This window comes from Malurus melanocephalus, unplaced genomic scaffold (genome assembly GCF_030028575.1).
Source record: "Malurus melanocephalus ecotype Western Australia unplaced genomic scaffold, MMel_1.1 scaffold_12, whole genome shotgun sequence".
NCBI lineage: Eukaryota > Metazoa > Chordata > Aves > Passeriformes > Maluridae > Malurus > Malurus melanocephalus.
Window position 1 is genome coordinate 4,335,662 of NW_026623244.1, and position 25,632 is coordinate 4,361,293.

At 40.7% G+C, this 25,632-nt stretch overlaps 1 long non-coding RNA gene across 1 annotated transcript; it reads left to right on the forward strand.

Moving 5' to 3' along the window:
- Positions 1-12,831: 12,831 nt before the first annotated feature.
- Positions 12,832-22,926, forward strand: LOC130582373 (uncharacterized). Its single transcript, XR_008966307.1, has 3 exons — positions 12,832-13,258; positions 17,999-18,069; positions 22,388-22,926. It is a non-coding gene; the product is annotated as an uncharacterized LOC130582373 (long non-coding RNA).
- Positions 22,927-25,632: the final 2,706 nt, after the last annotated feature.

The window sequence follows — 25,632 nt, forward strand, 5'->3', positions numbered from 1 at the left end:
TTGCCTTGAGTGGTTCGGCGCTTCCCKGCGCCCGAGGGCGTGTTTGGGCCAATGGCACTGGGCAGGGAGAGCGGATGCCCCTCACAAAACACTCATAAGCAAAGGCCTAGCCCGGGCTTTTTATTCTGCACTCCAGACATGGATTCGCTGACCTGCATAGAGAMAACAATAGACACAATATATAAGGGCTGTCTAAGAGAGGTCAGTAATGAAAGCATCCAGGACAATGTACATGCATTCGATCAATTAATTTGTTTTGAATATGCTCAAAACACCCAAAAATCAAAGCTGAAAATCACTACAGACAAAGCTTGCCTTCAAAGAAGCACATTATCATTTCTGCTTCAGAATATGATAAATGGTGTTGTTGGTAGAAGCATGCTCTTCATGATTGTGCCAACATTTCAATCCACATGGAAGACCACCCAAAGTAAGGACACCAAAGAGTATGAAGGCACATAAGAGGTAGGAAATTCAGCTGCACCATGGCCAAAAAAGGGCCCGTGACATAAAYAGACTGTAAAGAGTAAAGATGAATTGTGAATTAAGAGATCATTGRAAAGGAAATCCTCTTTCCACTTATGAAACAAGTGATCAAAAATCAAAAGCAAAGAGGAGAAAGCTTGAGCTTTTTCCTTCGGGAAGMCTATCTAATGAGCAATTTAGCTGAGCATATCAGCTAAACTTTTCTCCCCAAAACTTGTAACACCTTGTTCGTTGCAACAAAATTTAGTAAGTGCAATGTTTATTTGTGGTTAAATATGAGAGCAAAGATGTCTTTTAGTATGTGTGTGTAAACTAAGGATACATTAAGCATGAACATATTTTTAATTCTTTATTCCAACTGACATCACTTATTTCCCTTGTGTCCTAGACTGTAAAAGAAAATTAATAGAAGTCCTTTTGGGGTGGGTTTCTTGGCCCTAAAGAATATCTTCAAGGAAAGAATTATATCATTGATGGTTTTACTACACCCAAATGAAACAATCTGCTAAAAGTAAGCAGAGAAATGAATTCTTCTGGTTTCTAATTAATTACATTCTTGTAAGTAGTGAGAAGGGGGGATTGTACATACATATCCATAGTGTTTTAGGGGATCTGAAAACCTAAGTACAACTGAAGGMAAATAAAAGAAAGAAAGAAAAATAAAAGAAATAAAGAAAACATAGGGGTTTTTTTTCTGAAACCCTAAAATCAGAAAAGATAACAGAGAAGAATRATCCATGAAAATCATAAGTCCATCGCACAGCTACAGTATCAAATTTGTGCTAGAATGCCAGTATTCCCAATGTGAAAATATGCATCATATTGTCAACTGTTAATCCCAACAAATTTACATGTAAAACAGAAACAAATATTTTATCTGTATTTTATTTCTTTGTGATGCAGATTTAGAACACATATAAGTGTCAAGCACAAGACACAAAATGTGTGGAATAACACCAACAGGAGACAAGAATGAAAGAAGAAAGGCTAATGCCTTATTTATCATATCCATTAAGATTCTTCATTGCTYAAGGAAACAAAAAAGTTTACATCAAAACACACCATTTAACAATAAATTTYTACTGGGATTAAGATCTGTGTAGGAATATATGGGGAAAAAAAAAGATGGGAATCCAATGAAAAACTACAGCAATGGCCAGCCCTACCCAAAACGTTGACAACAGTAGCTTTCCCCCCAAAAAATTGCTCTGACATCTACAGTCAGTTTTSGGTTTGGTGGGTTTTGGGTTTGGYTTGGGGTTTTTTTGCTGAGCATTGGTTATTGTATCCAAAAAAATATGTAAACTGAGTAGTATTTTGGAAGCTTTAAAGGTATTTATACTGTCCCAGTGTGCATTACATCACATGTGCWTCTGAACTAGAAACAATGTGTCCTGGTGTTGGAAAATATACTAGTAYAAAATTTTTTATATAACTTTAGTCAAAGATTTTGTTYTCCTTTGCCCCGGGGGAAGGGTGCTGAAGTTTCTTTCCAGGGCATTGTTCCACCAGGTGAGGCCTGTTGAGTTCACACYTCAACAGACTGGGAGTGATGCAAAAGATTAGGGCCATCAAGGGCCATCAACAGAACATCGGCACCAAACCTCCCCCGGGCATGGTCACAGGCACCTGGTCTGGGAAAAGAGAGATGAGAAGGAAGACCTAATTAGCAACAGGGGGAAAGAAATCCTGATCCAATAGGAAACTGAATACTAAGAATTATGCAGCATTGGACCAATGAACATWAAAACCATGAAGTTCYATGGGTTTTGACTGTATAATGCTTGGGGAAAATCTTGTAAAATCCATGGGTCATGGAATGATATTCTCTGCACACCTGGGCTATGTGTGGACAAAATTATTTCTGTGGCACATCCTGACCAGAACAGCATGCTGGCCAGAAAATAATGCCTTTATTCTCTAATATTCAAAATGTTGTTGGAGAGTTTTGGTTTCTTCCGCAGTTTCATTTCCGCAGTGACATTTTTGACAACCACAAAGGGACAGTGCTTTCAATGCTAAAAGGATTCCGAGACCATGRAGGCCTCCAACCTCAAGCCTTTCTCAAAATGGGCAAGATTTTACTCTTGGTAGCAAACAAGCTAGAAACCACACACCATTGCACATACTGTCCTGATGCAACATTGCAAAATACATCCTGAATACTGGTCCGGTGTTCTTTAGCAAGGCGGGTGCTAATTTCCCTTTTGGAAGGTGCAGATAAACAGAAACATCTAAACCRAAAAGTTGTTCTGTGCCATAACATAAGACATGGCATTACATATTTGATAACTCTATAATTTCTGGTCATTTTTGCATTTCTAATAGTTATGAGTATCTGTCAGTAGAGCCCTTTCATGAGTTTTTACCATCYAGATGCACATGTCCACACCTGCACATTTCAGGTCAGGCTATTTACCCAGTTTGCCTCAGTTATCCATCAGCTGGAGTGAAGGTGTGGACTCATGAAGGTCCGAAATAATTAGTTATTTATAAGATTAATTTGTTTTTCTCAACAGACCAACAGCTTTGTACATTCTTTGGTATCAATTAGGAAATTCTTGAMCTTCTTTTTCAAGAACAAGGTGAGTCCCTCTTCCGTATTCTTTCATCTTTGGCACTTTTGCTGAGATTACTAATATCAAGTAGTAACTTTCAAACAGTAGAGATAGAGATTGAACTCCCTTTATGTCCGAGTCCAAGCCATATAGTACTGGACTACCTTGGAAGTAGGAACCTACCAGACATAATCCTTCATATACCATTCTCAACCCCTTGATAAACTGCATATTCTCTTTCTACCAATTTCAAAACGTGTRTTGGAGACTGCAGGTGTCAGGTTGCCTTTTAATTGTGCCCTGTGGCTTTGGATTTCACTGCCTAATGGCAGGAGATCAGTTACACTGTGATGATACAGTTTAGCAACAGGCTAAATAAAGACATTTTTGYTTTTTCTGGCTCCTTAACCCATGTGAGATGTGTTGGCTATTGTTTTAGTTCTTTCCAAGCCGTTCTCCAGACTGTACCCATTCCAATAGACAGACTGCTGGTGTGAACATGTTTGTTGGTTTGTAATGAAGTGTCTTTGTACTGAGAAACTAAGCCTTTAATTAAAACCAGCTGGCATTATAAACTGTTTCATGCTCCACRATACTGACCATGGTTTTCAGTTAGAGATAGAGAAAATCAGAGGTTTTCTTCATCCTACCTGAAAACTCTGTTTTCCTCTTAGAGTACTCCATCCCACACAACAGATGAGTAAAACAACTGCATTATAACAATTTTATAACCAAAATGCTGCAGTTTTGTATCACAGAGAGTTTTACAAAAGGACAAATAAACCATGTCACAGCCACCTCGTAACTGCACTTCCAGACAGACAATTTCCTTGAGTTATAATAAAGGTAAATAAAGTGTCAAAAAATTTCAGCAAATATCATGCTTTTGATAGCATATGTACTGACAGCTGATAAGGAAGGGTAGCCGGATGTGCACAATTTTGAGACATAGGAGATCTAGAAGAGAAGTACAACACAGCCATTACAATAATATCTCCCATAAGCAAAATCCAGTCCTAATCATTTTCCATTTCAGTTACGAGTTAACTTTGCTAATGCTATTTCATTATKTCTCTTACAAAATCCTTTCCCAAGAAATTGAGTTTGCCCACAACGTTTCGTTGGTGAAACTACAAAGATGAACCTGTTCAGTATTTGCAGAAAGAGACTACAGCGATTAATTAGGCAAAAGATTAGGAGCAAGGCCAATCTGGGTCCTAATCCCAGTTGAGCCATTTATGGTGTAACCTTGGGGAAGTTATTTGACCTTCAAGTTTCCCAGCAAACTGCTGGAAACTGGACACCAGCTGGGCCTCAGGGAATACCAGACAGGTCTGCTGAACTCCYCCCAATTAGCATAAGAATACTGGTGAACAAGCTTCCATTATTATTATGGACTACTATGCATACAGATACAGTCAAGGATTAATGACCTTCTTTCCCTTTTTTGGCAGGGATAAACTGATACTAAAAGGTGAACTATGAACTACATAKCCTGTCCAACTGTTGGCTGTATCATACATTAAAATATTGGTGATCATGAGGCAATTAATTAATTTAAAAGAATTCCAACTCTTGCCTTCCACCCAGCATTCCCCTGCACTTCCAGCAAGGACATTTATCAGATTAACTGATTAGAAAGATTAGATTTATAGGCCCAGACTCTTAGCTGCATCCATGATGAACTATGTGCAGTCCTTTAATATGGGATCAGTTCTACACAACTGGAAAAGACAAGTCCCGGGGTTCATAATCCCTTAGGTGAAGTATCATTCTGGCCACATTTACCTCAAACACACCTGCCAATGATCCTATGCCAGTGACTTTATATCATCAAGGGAATTCCTCTTGCCAGGTGTCATGCAACTAGGCTACTTTCCTGAACTGAGCCTAAATTTTCCTCTGTCAATCTTTGTTCTATTATTAATTTAGAAAAAAAAATGAAAGAAAATAAATGAAAGTAACAAAATAATGTAAAAAGAAAGCAAAAATAAAGGGCATGGTGAAGAAAGGCTCAGTCACTTTGGCAATAAAATGATAGAGTCGCACATAATCCTCAGGGGGTCAATATGAGGTCCAGTATTGTGTAACCTCCTCATTAAAGGCTTTGATGGGGCAGAGTGCACCCTCAGCAACTTGGGAAGAGGGTTAATACACCAGTTGGTTGTGCTGCCATTMAGAGACACCTGGACAGGCTGGAGAAATGGGCAGACAGGATTCTCAAGGACTTCAGCAAAACAGAGTGGTTGAAYTAGATGATCTCCAGGGCTCCCTTCCAACCTGACCAATTCAGTGATTCTGTGGGCCTGAACAAAGAAAAAAAAAAAAAAAAAAAATTAGGCAGAGATATGGCGTTCATAGGTTTGAATCAAGGATAATCCTACTGCCTTTCTGATCAATAGTCCTGAAGGAATTTACAATCCATAAATTTATGCAATATCTATTTTTACATATGCTCAGTGGGCATTTATTAGAGATTAATAGCTAAAATTTCAAAGAGAGTTATTCCTGAGCAGAATTAAATTTCCTTACAGCTGCAGAAGAAAATAGTTGACTGTACCTCTTTTCACTTTTTCACAAAGGATGTCACAGAATTTCACTCCATGGCTAGCAAAAAGCCTTCTAATTCCTAGTCTAGTTTTGTTAATAATGAATTATACTGACACTGGTATTTTTGTTATTGTAATTATTATACTGACACTGGCATTTAATATCTCGTTTAACTTTGTAAAATGAAGGTTAAATTAAAATAAAGATTGTCTGAATTTTTTAAGAAGTAGGTATSAAGCTAAAAGCAGGTTCAGGACCAAGGGTGAGTCAAGAAAGATGCAAAAGAAGAGCAAGGACGGTCAAAATCCCCTTGGATTTTGTTAGGAGCTGCTGTTGGCAGAGACAAACTAAGACTGGCGATTGTTGAGGAATGCAGGAGGGGAACCACAAGCCATGGGTACAATAGAGCTTTGTGTAATGGGGCATTGTGGCTGACAAATTACTTAGTAAAAAGTACTGAGACAATGAATCTACACTGAGGAATGTGTGAAAGAGAGGTAAACTWACTGATTAAGAGCCTGAGTATGGAGAGAAAACTGGAATCGGTATTGTGTACAAACTGAGGGGCAAATCTGAGACACAGGGAAGAGTTTGTGTGTGAGACTGACACTACAAGCTGATGACATAACTTAATGAATATATTGCAATCAGATAGAATCATTCACCTATGGAATTTTTAATGAAGCTGGGAAATTGTGTTTATAAAAGAGGTAGTCAAAATTTAACTKAAAATCTCAAAGAATAACAGAACTAAGACTTTTAAACTTTTTATTTCATCCATCTCCACAAAAATCTGTTTGTTCGAAGAGATTTTYCTTACAAGAAAATGGGAGTTTAAAGAGTAGTTGATAATAGCAACACTTGGAACAGTTCTGCTTTTAAGTGTTAATTGGATGCTGGATTGCTGACATAGGTATGATCAGATTAGYTCCTTGGATGGAACGGCAGAAATGCTTGGTCAGGATTATTATGCTTGCGATGGTTAATGTATTATTTGTCCTATTGTCAGCTTATTTATATTCGTTGAAGTGAAATCAGCAGCTAAGCTGCCAAGGAACCCCTTAATTTAACTTCACTGTGCAGAKGCAGCTCTTGCTCCAGTTTCAGAGAACAACTCGCTGTGGATTTGARCAGAGCAGTGTAGTGAGGGACAGCGTTGTCTGTCAACCAGGAGCATAAAGTGGATAGGACGGGATTACTGCAGTAGTAGGAACAGCTTTGCACAGTAAATGCAGCCGCGTGGCGTGCTGGAGAACACCGATTTATGCCTGCCTTTGCCACATGCATAGTTATTCAGTAAGGAAATGTGTCTCTTCCTATGCTTTGAGTGAGGCAGGAATCCTACAGTGTGGTCTGTCCTGCTCCAGGCCACAGTGATCAGGCATAGGGCTGCTCAACAGGGACCCTACAAAAGCCCTGTCTCTTTATTTTATATCCCTTCCCCGCATATACCTTAAATAAGCGACCCACCCTGTTTTTCYCCCCGCTAGCTTCCATTTTGTTGTCAGCATCCTTACTTGAGATTTTCAGCCTCAGTCAGCACATCCCTGACACTGTCCTTGGAAATTTTCACCCACAGGGAGTTGCTCCTACTCCCAGTTCATATCTTTTGTCTTGTAATGCCTGTTGTTACTCTGTTGTTATTTTAGCCTTGAGTTAGCCCAATCCTTTCTCCTTTCCCTGTGGGCAAAGCCAGCAGTTTCTCMCCTTATCAGCCCGTGTTCCCAGTGAGGAGCGAGGGCAGCTCCAGTCCAGAGTTGTGCTGTTGCTGCCCCTTGAGCAGCAACGCAGCCYGCACACAACGAGCTGCTCTGCCGCGCTGCTGGTGAGGCTTTGGCTTTTGTGGCACACACCACATGTCCCTCAGCACCAGGTGAGGTGCAACTCCCACTGGCTGGTGACACCAGATCTGGGCCCTTTTTGTTGCTTGTTGTACAGGCAGGTCTGTGCTGACCATCAACTCACGTAACATCCCTCCCGGTGACACACTCCTGGGGCCACACTCCAACCATCCCGTGTAAACCCACAGTACAAATTCTCATACATTTACACAGGAGCCACGTTATGTTTCACAGAACAATAAAACTGATTTAGYAGGAAATTATGCTTCAGAAGTGTAACTCTTGGACAGGTCAAAGCCAGTTTGGTGTCACTGCCACTTAGCCCACTCTTACTCTGTTGTAACTGGGGGAAAGGACCACGTGTGTTACTACCTGGAGATGTATTCGCAGCTGCTTTTAGAATGTATTATAGAAATTGGATGTTGTCCCTTGATATTAAATCTGCCCTCAAACTTGGAAAACAGACAATTTAATTACAAAGAAAATTGTCTKCTTATTCTGGTTACTTTGTCATCCAGATATGCAGGCCTCTGGAGTTTCTCAGCCAGATTGTAGTTTACTTCCTCCATTTTTATCCCCAGCATATGATTTAATTTTCAAGTTTTCACTACTGCTTTCAGTGTAATTGTTTAAAAAAAAAAAAAAAAAAAAAAAAAAAAAAAAAAAAAAAAAAAGAGAGAGAGAGAGAAGGAAAAAAACTGATCCAAGAACCTAAGTAAAGTTGGGGTTCTGCAGGCAGCAGATGGAAAACAAGCAGAGACCACTAGAAACAATGTGAAAACAGGGTCACCAGGAAAGTAAATGTAGCTTCCTCTATGGAAAATATATTTTCATTGACTTCATTAACATCTTTTAGGAGAAAATACAAACTTCAGGCTGCAAAGTTCTTTTTCCTTTCTCTTGAAATTTTGCTGATACAGATTTAAGGCATTTCATAACTAGATATTTAAAATAAATGACAAACAAATGGAAAAGTAAATGGAAAATTACCAGAACCCTTCAAAGCCTCCTGTCACCATGTATCTATACAATACCCAGTATAATTGCATCCTTATCTGTGATGAGGTATAGCTTGCCTATGCATTTTTCTGTCACAAATGGCAAACAAAATAGAAATGTGACTTGTGAATATGTCCAAAACCGAAATTTAAAAAGTTGGGTCACATTTTATGGTGCAAACAAGTGTCTCAGGAATGTAGTTGGATCTCCTCTTGCAAAGCTGACTTCCAGTGTTTGATCCACCCCTGCTCCCACTGGGGCTACTGTCCACGTGGCTGAACATGACCTGTCCATTGGCAATCATTTGTCAGTGCAGTCTGACRCTTCCATTCTGGGGGTGAAACCTTCCACGGAAGAAGTTTTAACCATGGATTAACAGCAGTGAAAGAAGGTGTGTCTATGYATGAAGCCTGAATATTAAATATTATCAGAGTTCTTCAGACTGTGAACCACTTATTTTACTGGAAGTAAAGCATTTACATATAGATTTTAGCATCATGATCACTGGGCCTAGTTTTAACTCCGAGTCTAAAAAAAAAAAAAAAGCCACCAGAAGGACTTGAATATACAGGAAAAAGAGATGAACCATTAAAATAAAAAAGAGAGATTAGGCAAAAATCTACATTYATTAAGGATTCCCCAACCACTCTAAGAGGTCTGTGTATCCAGAGGAGMGCAGCAGAAGCATTAAAGATGGAAGAGCAATATAAAATAGTCAGTTCTTGTGAGCAAYGACTTCGGGATTTAAAAGTTCAGAGATCGTTGGGGGGAAATTAACTTCTATGCAGTGTTCTGTAACAAGGAAATTGAAAAAAAATTGTCTGGGCATGCTGCTTGAAAAATTACAAGACTATAACATTAAATATGAAAGCAAATAAAATCCAAAGCAATCAGAAATGCCTACCTGTTTTTTCTTCACAGCAGCAATGAGAAATTGCATTTTGTGAGCATATAACTGATTTAGAACATAATTCTGCAGACGCTTCCAAGAGTGTAGAAGCTGACTCATGCAAGTAGAAGCTTGCATGAGCTGTGTGTTCAGCAATGCAGGTAACAAATTCAGTGCATGATAATGAAGACTTCAAACCTGTTGGGCAGTAGAACAGGTTATTTTGGCATCCCTAACACTCATTCCAGTTTGGTGTGCTGCCAACAATGGAGTTACAACACCTGTCTGAAACTGCTGGTTGTGATAMCCTCATTGCTGTCACCTAAATGAGGGTAAAGTCCCTTTGTTTAAAAATAGCTGAAACAATTGAAAACCACCACCCCCAGAAGGGGGTCAGGGAAAATGGACAACATTACTGTCCAGGGTTTTCCAAGGGGCTGGTAAAGGTGGGAGAGGTGAAAATTTGTATGGCATGATGCATAAGAGAATAAAAGCAGGATAAATGCCAAAAAAACACTGCAAGAGAACAGAAAAGCCATTTCACAGGGCTGTCCCTGGAATTTTTCTGCTACTTTCCTTTTCCATGAGCTTCAGAAAAGAGACAGCAAAATAGTATGGTTGCTATGAAACTGCTTCCTGCTGTTTGGTTGCTCTCTATCTACAGGATGCAAGAACAGGATGGCACATAAAAAAAACCCAACCAGCCAACTTCATCACCACTGTCTTCTCCTGAAAGTGACAATTGACAATACCCTCCCTATACAGGTAGCTGTAGGAAGAGAAAATGGTAGCATGGGGAAAGGGTGAGGCTGTTTGCAAGAAAGAAAAAACCTTGAGCTGTTTTCACAAATTAGCAGGGGGGAAACTGTAGATGCTTGCAAAAATAAATCCCTTGGGGATTATCATCGAAAAAAAATTGAAGTAAGCACTGATTATTTCATTAAAGGAATTAACCAATTTCAAAAGTTTYGTGGAAAACAAAACTCATTCTATGATGATATTGACTGCTGGAAAGCAGCAGCAACCATGCAGCCATGAAGAAAAGACAAGTTGCACCCACTGGTGGAAGCAGCAAGGTGGATCAGGAGGGTGGCCTATATTATGTGGAGCAATTCCTCCAGAAAAACGAAAGTCAAAAAAGAACTTTGGTCAGCCAACTCTCTCCTGCAACTACAGCCATCCCTTTGCTTCATGAAATGGTCCCCTTTCTTCCTTTTTACTCCTTTCCACTAGAGAAGAGCTGAGAAGTGTCTGATGAGCCCCAGGTACRCACAGTTCATACACCTAAAAGACCTCCCAAAAGAGGATTTTCCCAGGGATATGATCCAACCCAGTGGAAACACATGACCTTCACTGTCTAGATCCACAGATGTTTGAGGACCTTGAGATGTTTGTTGGTCTTTGTCACTYGCACAACCAAATCTCTGGCTGGGAAGTCTCTGGAATTTTGCAGATGGTTTGTTTCTGATCATTTATTTTGCAACCACCAAGGGGTACTYGGTCCTTCGCAGTCAGCTCCTCACTTGCTACATTAGGCTGTTGTTTCACAAACTTAGACATCTGATGAGAGGAGTTGGGAATGAAAACACACCAGAAAGTCTCCTTCCCTGCTTCCCCTTTGGAAGCATTTGCAGGAGCATGCCCAGCAGACCAAGGCTGACAAGTCAGTGCAGCAATGCCCAACATGCTACTCCAGCTCAAGGTTTAGTGATGCCCAGAGCTCTACAAAGCATTAAACAAACAGTGCTCTGAAAGYCTGCCTAAGCAGACAGCAGAAAATAAGTATTATTATTTTCATTGCAATAATGGCAAATGGAGTCTGACAGATTCAATACCCTGCCCATGGTCAGCTAAGCAATGTCTTGCAAAGCTAACTTGTAAATCCAAGCCATCAAATTACCAGTCTAACACCTTCAAAACGAGGTCACTGTTCAGTTTTTTTCAAGAGTTTTTCTTGTCGCTGGTGTAGAATTGTAGAAGTTTTCTCCCATTTTTTTCAGTGTCACTCAGTCTTTTCCACTCAGATGCAGTGAGGCTACAGGCATCACTCTCCGRCGAGCTCGCAGATGTTGAGGAATACATTTGGTGCAGGTAGCTGGGTGTGCAAGTTGCCGGTAGAGCTCCGGTGATGAAAGCCCGAGACAGGAGGCTGTGAACTGCCGCCCCTTGCATAACAAAGGGCSCGGGGACCTGTGGCGCCGGCCAGGGGAGCGGACACTCAGACACAGCGGGAGCCGGTGGCCGCAAACTCCCATGCGCGTACATTTTAGGGGCATAAAAACTCCAGGGTTTCCTTTGTTCAGGGTCCCTTCTCGAATGCTCAACTCGAGCTGTTACTCTGTTGTTGGACCAAGATTAAATTATTTTAAGGATTCAGGCGCCTCAGACTCTGCCATGGGAAACCTGGTCTGCCTGCGAGTGAGTGTAGGGAGCTGRGCAGAGTCCCGGAGAGTTCACTGGAGCTTCCCGCTGGGAAGGGGCCTCAATCCCAGCTCAGACCGGCACTGCCACAGCGGCTCCCGATGGTCGGACGGGAAAGTTTCCTTAAGGCAGAGACGCGTTTCAGTGCAAACATAAAGAGATACATTAGTCCAGGCTTTCCATATGAAGAGCAACACACATTTCAACTCCCCAAAAATCAGTAAATTCAATACCAAGTCATTTTAGATAGAACACAACTATGTCAACAGTCAGGATGGAGCAACATGATTAAAAAATGTGCATTGAGTGGTCATCCAACCACAGCCCCGAGCTCTGAGCCGAAGAGGAAGGACTCTGCCTATTGGAAACTTCATTCTTCTTTTAACTGGCAACACAGTGTTTTCACATGCATGTTTTCCATCTATCTATGTAACTACATTTGTGTACTTAATGCTCCCCGTTTATAGAGGTTTAAGATCAAAAAGCTGAAAATGTAGTCAGAGCATTTCACTGTAAGCAGTTATCAAAAATAAGTAAATCAAAGATCATAGAGACACATTTGGCAAAGAGTATGAGGAAACCATTCGGAACATTGCTTGAAAGAGTCATGCTGAAGAGCAAGTTCAGACTAGTTTGGAGAGACAGTAACAAGGAAATCATGTTCACCTTGTTCTATTTTGAATCAGAGGCCAATGAGTGATTTCTCGTGTTTTGTGGGAGTGCTGTTTTCTACCCTAACTGATCCAAGCAGAATTTTCACAGCACAACTGCTTGATGCAGAGACAAAAATGCTACAGGCATATCCAGGTATCTATCGCGTAACCCACCATAATGTGAGGGCTCRTTCTGCCCTGACGGAGGTGACAGAGGTCAGACTGGAGAGGAACGGTGCTTTAAAGTGGTTTGAACTGAAAACACAAATGATAGACGGTAATAACGCTTTCTCTACATGAAGCATGAATGCAATCATCTGCCTACACTGGGCTCTCTCTCACAGGGAGGAAGAAGAGGGGACGGAGCAGGAGACACCCGACCCCTGTGGGAGGGATTTCTCACCTCCTTGAACGCTGCATGTTGCCAGTGTCATTCCTGCAAAAATTTTACTTCATGCAAATCCTAAATCTCCTTTCAGGATTTCGTTGTTATTGTTCTGGAGGCGCCTGGGGCGCTTTGTCCTGAGGCAGAGCTGGCTCGGAGGGAAGGGAAGGGAGCGGGAGCAGCCGCGTGTGGCAGAGCATCATCTCCGGTCCTGGGCGTCCCTCTAGAGGTGAAACAGCAGCGCTTAAACACGRAGACACGGCCGGGCTGGCAAGCAGGGATAGGAGTGTGAGCTCTCAGCAACTGTCCCGTATCCGAGCAGGTCTCACTCGGCTGCTACAAACTCCGGGTTGCAGYAGGCATCGACTGGCACCGACATGAGCTGCCCGGAGCTGAGCACGGGCTCTGCTGCTGCACCCGGCCCTGCCTCGCCCGCAGCTCCTTMAGCCCCGAGGCGGAAGATTTCAATGTACGAGGTAAGAATGATTATGCTTGATGGGCTATCTATTTATTTTTCCATACTTTCATACCTTTCCCCTCCAGCATTCATGTCTGAATGAAGGGAAAATTAAAAACACTTAAAGACTGTTATGTGAATAAACAAAATGGCATTATCAACGTTTATTGACTTTTTTTTAGATCATTCAACCTAAGTTTAATTACGCTCAGGAAAAATATTCAAGTATTTCCAGTGAAGAAACATATATACATGTGTGTACATCTATATATATAAATAAATATTTAAGGAATATTAGATCTTTTGCTTCTTTCTCACAGTGATTACATATTGATCACAACAAGCTCCTTGAGGGAAGAGATAGCAACAAAAGCTCTTTGTCTGATTGCTCTGCTGCCAATTGACAGCATTTCACAGTCTGGATGCCCAATTTCACACACACATACACACAAAAATACATTTGCCTTCTGCTCTGCAGTCACACACAGTCAGTGGAGCTCAAAGCCACCAGCTTGTCACTTACTGTTACCAATGAACTGTGCAGTTCAAATCAGCAAGGCACCCAAGGGAGTTGCTAAGGATTTTGCCATTTCAGGGGAACTGAGCTGGATCCTCGGTGAAGAATACAGAAAAAAATGTGTGTGTACCAGCCTAGAAGCCAGAGCTGACACAAGCTTGAGACCATGCCTTGCACCATGCCTAAGAGGCTGTGGCAATCTATCTGGGAGTGCAGMAGCTTAGTCACCAGCTGTGTTGCTCCAAACCTGAGTCCTTGCTATCAGCACTAGTTTCCTACCAGAGCCCTTCACTAGATCCCAACCAGTTTAGGCACCATGGGAGACTTTCCAGGATATGTGTTCTGGAGCCAGAGATCCATACCAGCCTTTTCAAACCAATACATTATTCATTATCTGGCAAAATCAAACATTTGTGTACATGCACCTACTAGAAAAAATTCATAAAAAGCCAGAAAATTCTCAAGCACCCTTTAGCTGAAGTGACTAACCCCAGTGGCACACGCAAGATAGCCACAAATGTAAGGGTGGTTCTGTACCTAGAATGACAAGAAATTCAAGAATCTACCCATTCACTTATATATGAAGATGATCCTGAAACTAAGACACTCCCATGCATTCKCAAAGTCAAAATTACTTTCAACTCGTGAACACTTAATCATTTCTGTTTCTTTTACAACAGCACTATGTATACAGTAACCCTGTTTCAAGTAAGGTACTTCAACATACTTTGCACACAAACAAACCTGACAGGCTTTYTCACAGCAGCCACCCAGCTAAGCTTTTGTCCACAGCACACAGAAGCCACCTGGCTTTTCTTTTACACTGGGGCAAGCAGTTTTTAATCACACTGCATTATCAAGAGTTGGCAAACGACCTGTAATCTGTCATAGCTTCCTATTCAGGAACTCCAAACTGAGTCTTGGAATTTAATTCCTAGGAAGCATACAAAAATTTGTGGGTCTACATCAAATTACTGTGAAGTAAAAGCTGCCTGATTTTGCTGCTCTCTCCTTATTCTCATTACAAAATTTCTCTSAGTGAGTTTGGCTTCTGCATGCAACACCTTAATTTACTGGAAACCATGTACATATTATTTTACTTTTGATAACAACATTCAATTCCTTCTTTTAAACATATGAATGGGGCTAATTCTAGATACACACCTCAAAAGGTTCTGCTAGTAAGTATTAAACCCTGCAGCAATGGATAAGGAGAATTAGGAAGAGGGCTTGAATTTTGTCTGTTGTTTTTAATAAATTGTTTCTTTCTTCTGTTTAAACCAGGACATTGTGTGAACACTGCCATTAAATACTGTTGGAGAATTAGAAAGCAAGTGGCAGAGCTAGATTTGGCAGCTCTGTAAACAGAAACATTTCAYTATCAGGAAAAGGACCATGACAAGTTCAGCAAATTTCAGCCCAGAGCCTTCATCATTCTCAGCCAGGGTTTCACGAGTAGAAATTATAACAGGTCTCACAGATGTCCTTCTCTGCACTCTTCCAAAACATTAATCCTCAAAGTAGCCAGGATATATATTTGGTTCATATTGCAAAAAGCTTGGAGGCAGTTGCTGTGACTGTGTTTGGGAACATGCTGAGGATGTAAGATGGAAGATGCACTGAAGCCACAAGCCACACTGAGRCAAAGAGCATCCTCAGGGTTTCTAACCAGCTGCTCTTTCTGTGTCAGTGGGACACCCTTRGTGATCTCTAAACCTTTTAAATGGCATGCCTTTAAAACCTTTAAATCTTTAAATTATTCAGTCTTCTGTTTCTAAAGGAATTTCTTTTCCTTAATTATATCATTAATRTCCCAGGTAAATAGACTCTGTGAGATAGAGAGCTACACTCAGTTTACAGCTGTTCCTACAAYTGGGAACAGGAATGGTACCAGAACTGTTTCTGCTGCATGTGGCACTGAGAGTAATAAATTATTCAGTAAAGATTGTACAGGTCTGACAATTTAAGAAAAAAAAATTCTCAGTATCAAAACTTCAATTGACTTCAGTGGAAACAGAACCAAATTGTTGTAGCAATTAATTTAAAAGTCTGGATTATGGGCAGCCCTCAATTAAACCTTGGTGATGATATGATTATGACATGTTTAAATTATGCTAATACAGCCTTTGAATGTTTTATCAATTCCACTCAGCAATCTGGCTGTTTCCCAGCTGGTTGGAAGCAGGTCAAAGTTAGGCAATGCTTCCAGGGCAGGCTCCTGCCAGATATGAGTAATTACCCTGGAATCTTACTCCTGAGAAGTCTTTCTAAATGATGTGAAAAATAGCCCAGATTAAACTGCATTTTCCAAATTGACATTTTCTCTCCATACCAGGCTCTAAGTAAGTAGTTTAGGTGKTCATAGGAAAACCTTGGCTGTAATTGTACCATTTATTCCTCTGTTTCAGAAAGAAGCTAAAAACAGGAAGGCAAGACAAATGCTGCATTCCCTTACAGTACTGCTCAGCTCATTTAGCTGCTCCTCCTCATAAAGCTAAATAAAAGTGATGATTCCATGAACTATAAAATTAATCTTGATACACTTATATAGATTTGTGTTGCAAATAATACAAATTTGAAAATGGTTGAAAACAGATGCATGCACGGCCTATAACTTCTCCTATATYATGTATMCACTTTTCCTACTTTGTGGTGATTCTYCTGATCATAGGTTGCTGGCTTGCTTCTCATTTTCTCTGCCTAAAGTATGTCTTAAAAAGTGAAATGTACATTACCATTATTAAATTTTACATCATGACCTCAGTATTTTCACAAGAAACACAAASTCCCAGTCAAAGGGAATAGGGACAGTGAAATAATGTTTCTCTGGTTGTGAGGGGGATGTTGTAGCTATGCTGGAGAGCTCTGTCAATTCACTTTGTATTCTGAAACCTCAAGAGTATTTCACTGCTTGCCCTCTTTTAACTGCAGACCATTCATCAGTCAAAAATGTATATTTTGGCTTTGGAAAGTAGTCGCAAACCACTAGAGGAAGGCCATGAAATAATATTCAGTATGACCTAATCTGAACTCAGAAGCAAACCCAGTAGATTGTTTCATTAYGTCTCCAGTGTTTTTTCTTTGAATTCAGACAATCTGTATTATAGATCCATGAAGTTGAACAATAAGGACGTAATTTTATATTTTTTAAATAATTTCAGTTTTCAACCTCCTCCATTGATGGTAAAAAAAATAACTATCTAAGCCTTCATAGTGTTTTTGCTCCCAGTAAATATATTAATAGTTGCTTTATCTCATGTACTATGCCACCTCATGTTATTAATTTGATTTCAATTGAGCATTTAGGTGAGCAAGATTTGAGGGATTATTTGRATCCAGTGATTGCATGGGCACAAGTGTTAGTCAGTTACCTGGGCCACAGCTAACTTTCTTACMGGACAAGAAAGTGAAACTCAAATACCCAGGATGCAAATGTTTTTCTCCATAGGTAAGAACAGGCTTCCATGGGCACCAACACAGATCAGCTGTTGGATCAGCCAGCAGCAGAAATTTGACCAATAGAARGATCTACAGAAATCACATTTAGATGTGATGGGAGAAGTAAGAATATAAATTACAGGGTTTATACTGGYTTTACATTTTTATGTGAGCTTTCAGTGGCTGTCAGAGGACAGATGATTCCYGTTCTTGTGTAATGTAAGTGTAGCACTAAGATACAACTGTTGACATAAATCACACAAATATAACCCATTAAGGATTGTAAACAATCTGAACTATCAGAGAAATCTTATATTAGATCAAAGCACATGGAGTTCTGCAGCAGCACATTTTGTACAACCAAATTGGTTATACAAACCCCAACCCAAATTGGTTCTGGTATCTGTGACTCCATGTCTGCAGCATTATACCTCTGATTTTCATGACAAAATTAATAATTTAAGTCTAAGTATAATATGGGTGGGTTTTTAAATTTCACTTCTRGTTTATCACTGTGGAAGTTCTTATCTGAAATCTTAAATAAACATCACTAGGCAGTGAAACATAAGGGTTGGAAAAGTCACTCTAATCTGACATGCTTTTCTTCTCTACATTTAGTCCCCAGATCTAACAGACATGTTGATCCAGCAATGAATATCTGAAGCTGTTTGAACCACCAACTTTTCCGTGGTGTCCCCAACCAAGCACCATATCAGTGTTTGAGCATTGCTTTGAACATCAGCATCTAAAGATTTATCAGTTCATGGTCAATCCTATTAATCATTTGTTTCTGCTCTTCTCCAGCTCCATGCCACCACATGCCACTGTCCCTGACCAATCATCTCCAGTCACAAATTCACACCAACATTGCTGAGGTACATTTCCCTTCACCCTCTGCAATCCAGAGCTCTTGCTCCCCTACAGCACTTTGTAGACACAAAAAGCCAATTTTGAGCATGTAAACACACTGACACATGCTCAGGATAACTTAAAAAAGCACTGTTTATGTTCATAAAACCTCTAAAGAGGGATCAGAACTCAGTCCAACTCAATTCTGATGGTTATTTACAAAAAMCAACAGTGAACCAAAAATAATACCACTTGGCTTTTATAGCTAAGTAACATGGTAAATTACAAAATGCAGAGGTAATTTCAAATGGTCAACTCCAMAGAATTCTACAGGCATTTTCAAGCAAAGAATAATTGACAAATTGTAACAAACATCCACAAAACAAACATCCAGGAGTATCAATCAGCTTYTTTCTTACAAGCAATACCTACTCTAATCACAGTCACATACTAAGCAAAGTAATGATTCAAACACAAAGATTGACTTTTACCATCTGTTYTGAAATTGTTGGACCACCACTTAAAGAAAAAACACAAGCTGGCATTTCATAAGMCTGAGGTCATTAGTGAGAAGAGAAACATGAAGTGTTAGTTTGTTTTCTTGCCAAAGAGAATCTTGTACAAATTTAAGATATGGTAGTGTATGAGTGTTTCACAGATCCTGTTTATTTACTATATTTACTATATATCTCTAATTTCTGTCTGAGATTTATATCATTTTTCAAATGCAGCATTTTGCATTCAAAATGCTAAACAAATGTGACTCCATTTTGCAAGCAGCACAAAAGAGATGGTTCTTACACATTGTCCTTCAAAGTAATTCTGAATGGGACAGGAAAATTAATATGTTAGTCCATTTGAAATTGTGCACATGATCACAGCAATGTGCAAAGCAGCTAAATAGAGCACACAGACGTGCATTGACAGCACTTTCCCCCTAGCTCTGAGGTTGATTAAAACACAAAATGAGCACTGCTTCATCAGTTCCTCCCATCTCTTACACTGCAGTGGTGGAGACCRTCTTAAGAGTAGAAGGACAATCTTAATACTCTTATTGTCAGAGAAGTAGTCAGTGCTGACTAATTTCAACAGAAAAAACACTTCCTACAGAACCCTTCCTCCCACAGCTTGTTAACTACTTGTCAATAATTTCAGTCTGAGTTAAAGGCATAGCTTTTCTGCTGTGTTCATCACACACATCCCAAATAGAGACTAATCCAAAATGGGGCTCAGGATTTCAGATGGGAGTACCACTGGCAACGAGCTGTRAAAACAAACATTTTAAGTTCATTTTACCCTTCCATCCAGAGATTTTTTTCAATTGGATCAATCATTTAATACACTTGTCAAACCAGTTATCACAGTGTTTTTAGCAATATCCAAATGGAAGTATGTTTCTGCCTTTTTAATAATGTAGTGGGTGTAATGAGTCACAATGCAATGAGTGAAAATAAAGAGTACTGACTSATGTCTGTTAGAACATGTCTTGACTAGATGTGTTGTGACGAGGTGATTACACACTAAATAGCATGAGGATATTAGGAAGCAGAAGTGAAGGTCTGCTTGTCCATAAACTTCGACAAAGGTACATCCACACTATCTAGACATGATATTGTTAAGCAGSTCTTTCAACACCTGACCATGTGCCTGACAGTAAAATGTGTCCCAAACATATAAAAATCTCAAATTTTTTCAGCAAAACATGATGCTAAGGTTACATTAAGAGCCCCYGGGCTCTGGCTGTCAGAAGCAGAATTGGCCACATGCATTGGAYACTGATGCAGAAGGAGATCCCAAATGTCATTGCGATCTGTGATCATGTTGGGAATCACTATTCCTACTCACTGCAGCCCCAAACCACAAGCTCATCCCTAACAACACAACTGATTAAGGTGCTGTACTTCGAATAATTTATCAAGGAGCACAACACTGAACACACATAAACCCTGTGGGATTTGGCAGGACTCACCCCTGACCCAAAAGTGCCGAAATATACCATTCTTCATTTTTGGCCAAATTTTTTGTGTTTGTTTGTTTGTTTGCTTGCTTTGTGGACACAGAATAAACCATGCTGTGACCCTGGCAAACATCCTGGAGGAAGCACAACATAGACCAACCAGCCAGCACTGCAGGGAAGCTGAAGGCTCCTACAGTGGCAAGATGAACAAGAGCCAAAAATATGCCCTGGCCCTGCAGAAGGCTGACAGCACTTGGCCTGTAATAATGGATCCATAGCAGAAGAAGTAATTATCACCATTTACTTATCACTTGTTGAACCGTATCTAGAATACTGCTTCAGTTTTGRGACACCCTCCTCCACCCAGTACAACAAAGACATTGACTAACAAATGGGAGCAAATGCATCAGAGGGCCACCATGATGGTTAGAGACTGGAGCACATGCCCTTTGAAGAGATGTTGAGGGATCTGGGCTTGTTCAGCCCAGAGAAGGTGCACTCTAAAGCAAGTGSAATGCTCTACACATCTCTGCCCTACCTCTGTGCATGTAAATCCCAACAGATGAAACAAGTTTACCATTGCTCTGAACAGAGGACAGTAATTTTAGTTATTTTCACTAGTACAATGGGCAAGAAACTAGAAGCGTGAAGTTTTCCATTTGTGCTGCTACAGAGATGAAACCTCACTTGAGTCAAGTACTTGAACAAGAACAGCACAAAGATAAGTGGCCCTGTCCCACTTCTGCATGCAGTTCTCCTCCTGGGCCACCCTTAACAGACAAAAGCATTAACTTTGTGGTACCCTGCCTGGCTGGGTCCTAATTTGGCAGCCCTAAATATTATATTAAAAAAGTAAATTCTGTGATTGATCGTAAGTTTGAAACAAAAAAGAACAGGCCACTTTGCACTACTTAAATTCTGTGGATATAAGTAAATCTAAACATGTTTGACAGGAACAACAGCATATTCCTAACTGCTGTATCCCTCCATCCCTGAACTAACTGCACAATAACCTTTACTAAATTGCAGTCAAATGAGCTGAAGCCTTCCAAGCAGGAAGTACWTTTGCTTTAGATGCAAAATTCTTCCCATCTTTTTAGTTACTGACAACCATGAGCRTGATTTACAGAAAAGACTAACCCCCAGTACAAATTATATCCACCAACACTCTTCCACTTACATGAATGTTTCCTTCATCCAACACATTATCAAAAACATATATATTTATCCTAGTGCCAAGTAAAACATTCATGGGTGCACATTTTTATACTAGCTTCCCAGAAGATGGGAAAATACTTAAAGCCAAATTGTTCATTAAAATGCTTCCTGAAAAAAACATGTATTGCTCAGGCCTGAGCATTCTCAGATGTTTTCTGTCTTAATAGCCATATTTACAACTAAAGTCAACAGTTCCAAAGGATACTTACCAGCTCAGTTCAAATCTATTTATCACATTTCAGTAACTATTCTGGGAACTCAAAACCCCAGACAACTTTGAAAATCTTACCCGCAGAGTACCTTTAGCATTCAATACAGGATTTACAAATACAACCCCGGAGTACTTTCTGTAGGAGACTTCCTTCATTAATCCTTCTGAAGTGTTAAGACCTTTTACCAACATGGCACATTTCATCTACCACCATGCTGCAAAAGAGCTCTGTGAGCAATTACAGTCCCGTCTTCAGGGTGATTCATTTCCTTTAATTAAATGCCCTTGAAATATTACTGCTATGAATGTCATCAGATGCAGCCTTTGTTTGAAAATAAGATCAAGAAGGACAGAACAAAAGCAGCGCTAGCTTTCTCAGCCCCAAGAAACTGAGGAACTAAGTTTGGACTTTTTTTTTTTTATTTTTAGTAATTCTCAGTTCTACAAAACTGACTTTCTGTTACATTTTAATTCCAAAAATTACGTTCTTCAAAAATGCCTTTTAAGGAATTACCACATCTTTATTCAGACGAGAATGACCAAGGAGCAACACAACAAAAGCAAGAACCAATAAACAAAACCCACAATTAACATAGCAATTGAGCTGTTATTTAAATATTTCTTTCAGTGCTATGTCAYCCAGAATTTAGTTTCCATTCTGGGTGCTGCTTGTGTGTTGATTCATCTCATTCTGCCAGTCAAGACAAATCCAAAGTTCAGAGATATATCTTACGACAAGGGGCACAGAAACAGAACAGTGTGTCAGTCTTTAGGAACTTGTACACTGTGGCTGATGTACCATTAAAACTAAGAACACTACACCAGAAACAGATCCTTTTATACTAGGAGTGGTAAACAGGTTCTAATGTGGTTTGCAGAATCAGAGCATTTGCTGTACTTGGCAATTACTTCCAAGAGCTTAATTTGTATTTTAAAATTCACATTTCTTTTTCCACAGGCCAAGAACCAACAGAAGAAAACTAGGGAAAGAAAAAGCAACTCAAACACATAAATATATGCATCAGCTCCTGAGATACAGATCTAACCTCCCAGCAACTACAAAGAGAAGCCAGATCACCCACAATGTCTGAAACTGTGTTAGGACTATAATCTGTGAATTACAGGTCCATAAATTGTAATACTTCTGCAGCATCCTCTTTAGAAGATTCCACAAAAAAAATGTTACAAGCATTTTAGTCCAGATTTCACAGGTTACATTCTAGTCTGTTTTGGATGTAGTTCAGGATAATAATTTTTCTTGGTGAGTTCCAAGAATAACGGTGTTTCTTGCTACTTGGCACCTTTTCAAAGCACAGACAGCAGCTCTCACAGCCAATTTCACTCCCCCCTGAGACACATATTTGCTTAAGTAATCCAGGGTCATTTACAGAATGAGGATACCAACTGCAAAATGGTTCTGTAACATTTAATTCTGCTATTTTCTCAGGTTCTATATACTACGCATACTTCACGTGTCTTGCTAATGAAAATGTAACTACTGCCATGTAACTGAAAGCCATGTGCAATATTCTCAGTTTATTTTAAGGACTCACTGAGTTGGTTTTGGTTCCATCCTGTCTTATATACAGAAGACTAAGGMAGGAATACTTAAAGCACTGTACACAGCCTCAACCATGAAAAATAGATAAAATCTGGACCAACTAAACAGTCTGGAATGGTTAGTATATTTAGGATTGGTCGTAAGGTATGCAAAGAAGCTGTATTAACCTATTSTCATTACAGTTGTGCTATTCCCATTGCCATTCAGATCCCAAAACTGATCTTGCAAACTCTGAATTCCGAAAACAATCAGCCTCACTTTGGCACTCCAAGACTGTTTCCAAATGTTCTGGTTGGGGCTAAGGCTTAAACTAAAGTCATAGAATATCAAGTTGGGAGTTCCAGCATCATCRGATCCAAACTTTCTTGGCAAGAGCAGTATGTCCCAGCACCCTATTCAACTGAACCTTAAAAGTGTCCAGCGCTGGGGAATCCACTATTTCCCTGAGGAGATTATTCCAACGGCTGATTGTTAACAGCTGATAGGATATAAGCTTCCTGCAGATAACCCAGCTGTACTTAAGTGCTTTGRCTTTTTCAATGGGATGATTTTCTGAGTGTCTCCAAGAATAGAAAAATGCATGCCAGGAGCAATCCTGGCCCTGGGCAAGATGATGAAGCTCTTTCCAAACCTATGTTTTCATGGCATGAAAAGCAGAGAGATATAACTGTTCAAAARATCAACAACTCAATTAACATAGATTGTAATTGGAACTTGGAAAAAATAATCTGAACTAGAGAGTTCCACAGCTCACTCCACTGTGCAGAGTGGCAGGTAACAACATCATAACTTTTCCAGATTATATATTAATTAGCTCTCAGAGCACATAGCCTTATAAGCATGGTGTTTCCTATCCAAGTCGATCAAGCATTGCTGAGAAGTAAGACAGCAAGTATCAGTATTTTTTCCCTGCTCAACTGTTCAGCAACAGACTAATCCACAGTGTTTAAAAGCTCTAAGGGGAAGCAGCACTGCTAGCAGCAGTAAGAGAAGAAACATCAAGCCCCTGTTTGGGCCCACTGTAACAGGTTTCAGCATGTTGGTGTTTATTAGCCTTCTCTTCATGCAGGCAACACATTTTTGAAGGCCATAAAGATGTTGTAAAAGACAGTGTCTCCATATGGAATCTGTTTTTGAGTCTTATCCTTGAAACGTACAGTTTGGTATCACCTTCAAGAATAAACAATTTTAAAACAATGTATCTGCAAATATAAAAATTAGCTTAAGCATGCACTTGCCTATAAAATATTGTACATAAATGAGACAAAAAAAAGCCATCAGAAGAGCAAAATGCTGATTTGTCAGCAGTCCGTAGATCTCAGACAGCTCATCTAAATAGTTTAAATGTTTCTTCAATTTTGCACAAAAAATACTTCTTGGGCTTTTTGCCTTTCAGAAAGCTATGTAGCATTTTATAACACCTCTCATAAACAGAAACAGTCCAAAAATATGTCCCCAAAAAACAATAGCTTCCACCTATGAGCACACCTCCTCAGACGAAAGGGRCCACTGTAGTCCATAGGATTACCCATTAGACACACAAGTTGGAAGGAACAGGCTTTTGCAGTTCCCACTACTGAGTCATTAAACTGGTTATGTCAAAAAGTTGGTTTCCATTTTCTTAATTAAAAAGAAAAAAAATTCATGTCTGAGCAAAGGTAGAAACAAAAAATATACTCCCTCAACAAAAACTTTATCCAAAGTATTTCTTCATCATTTTGCATCACCTGTTGCACCATGTTTTACATTCTCACTAATGAGTTGTTTCGATATTTAGAAATTCAAGTATGTAAAGCACTATGAAGCACTAAGTTTTATTTTATAAGGTATCTGTAGTGGGGGGTTACCACGGAGTGGAAAGCACCAAGAAAAGACTCTGTGAACACAGAACAGGTGCAGAGCACCGCCTGCTAAAGCAAGGGCACGAGTGGGAGCTCTCAGCCGACAGCGGCCAGGACACGGAGCCTTCGCTTAGGTAAGGGGCACAGACTATTGGAAAGGAGGATGCGTGCCCCTGCAAAGCTGCTCCCGGTATTTAACCAGCAGCGAACGAGCGCCCGCTCACATCAATCCAACACTGCAGCCTCAAAGCTCCGAGGAGGCGTGTGCGCCCCGCACTGCTACCGGGACAATGTGCCTACAGGGCAACAGCTGAGCGAGGCCCCGCCACCGCCACGTGCTGACACCTCACAGCTGAGCGCAACGGGGAAAAAGCCGGGGGAATGAGGGGAAAAGGGGGGCGGGGCAGGAAGGTGCTATCCGCAGCTCATGGGGACCCAAAGATCGCTATGCTCCAGCCGGGTGAGCCTCACTGCTCCGCCGCCCCTGCCGCCCGACCGGGCAGCGCACAAACCCCGCCGAGGGGCCCCGACAGGCACGGGCGCCTCACAGCCACAGCCCCGCCCCCGGCCCGCCACCGCCGCGCGCTGATTGGCGGCCGGGCCACGCTGTAAGGTGGCTGCCGATTGGCGGCTGGGGAGGCAGCGCTGTAAGGCGGCCGGCGATTGACGGGCGCGCGAGCGCGTGCGGGCACTGCCCGGCTTTGTACACGCGCGGCCCTTTAACAATGGGCGCGGCGCGCGGCGCCGCGTGATGGCGGCGGAGCCCCGGGGCCGCCGCGCCGCGCTCGGGTGTCCCGGGCC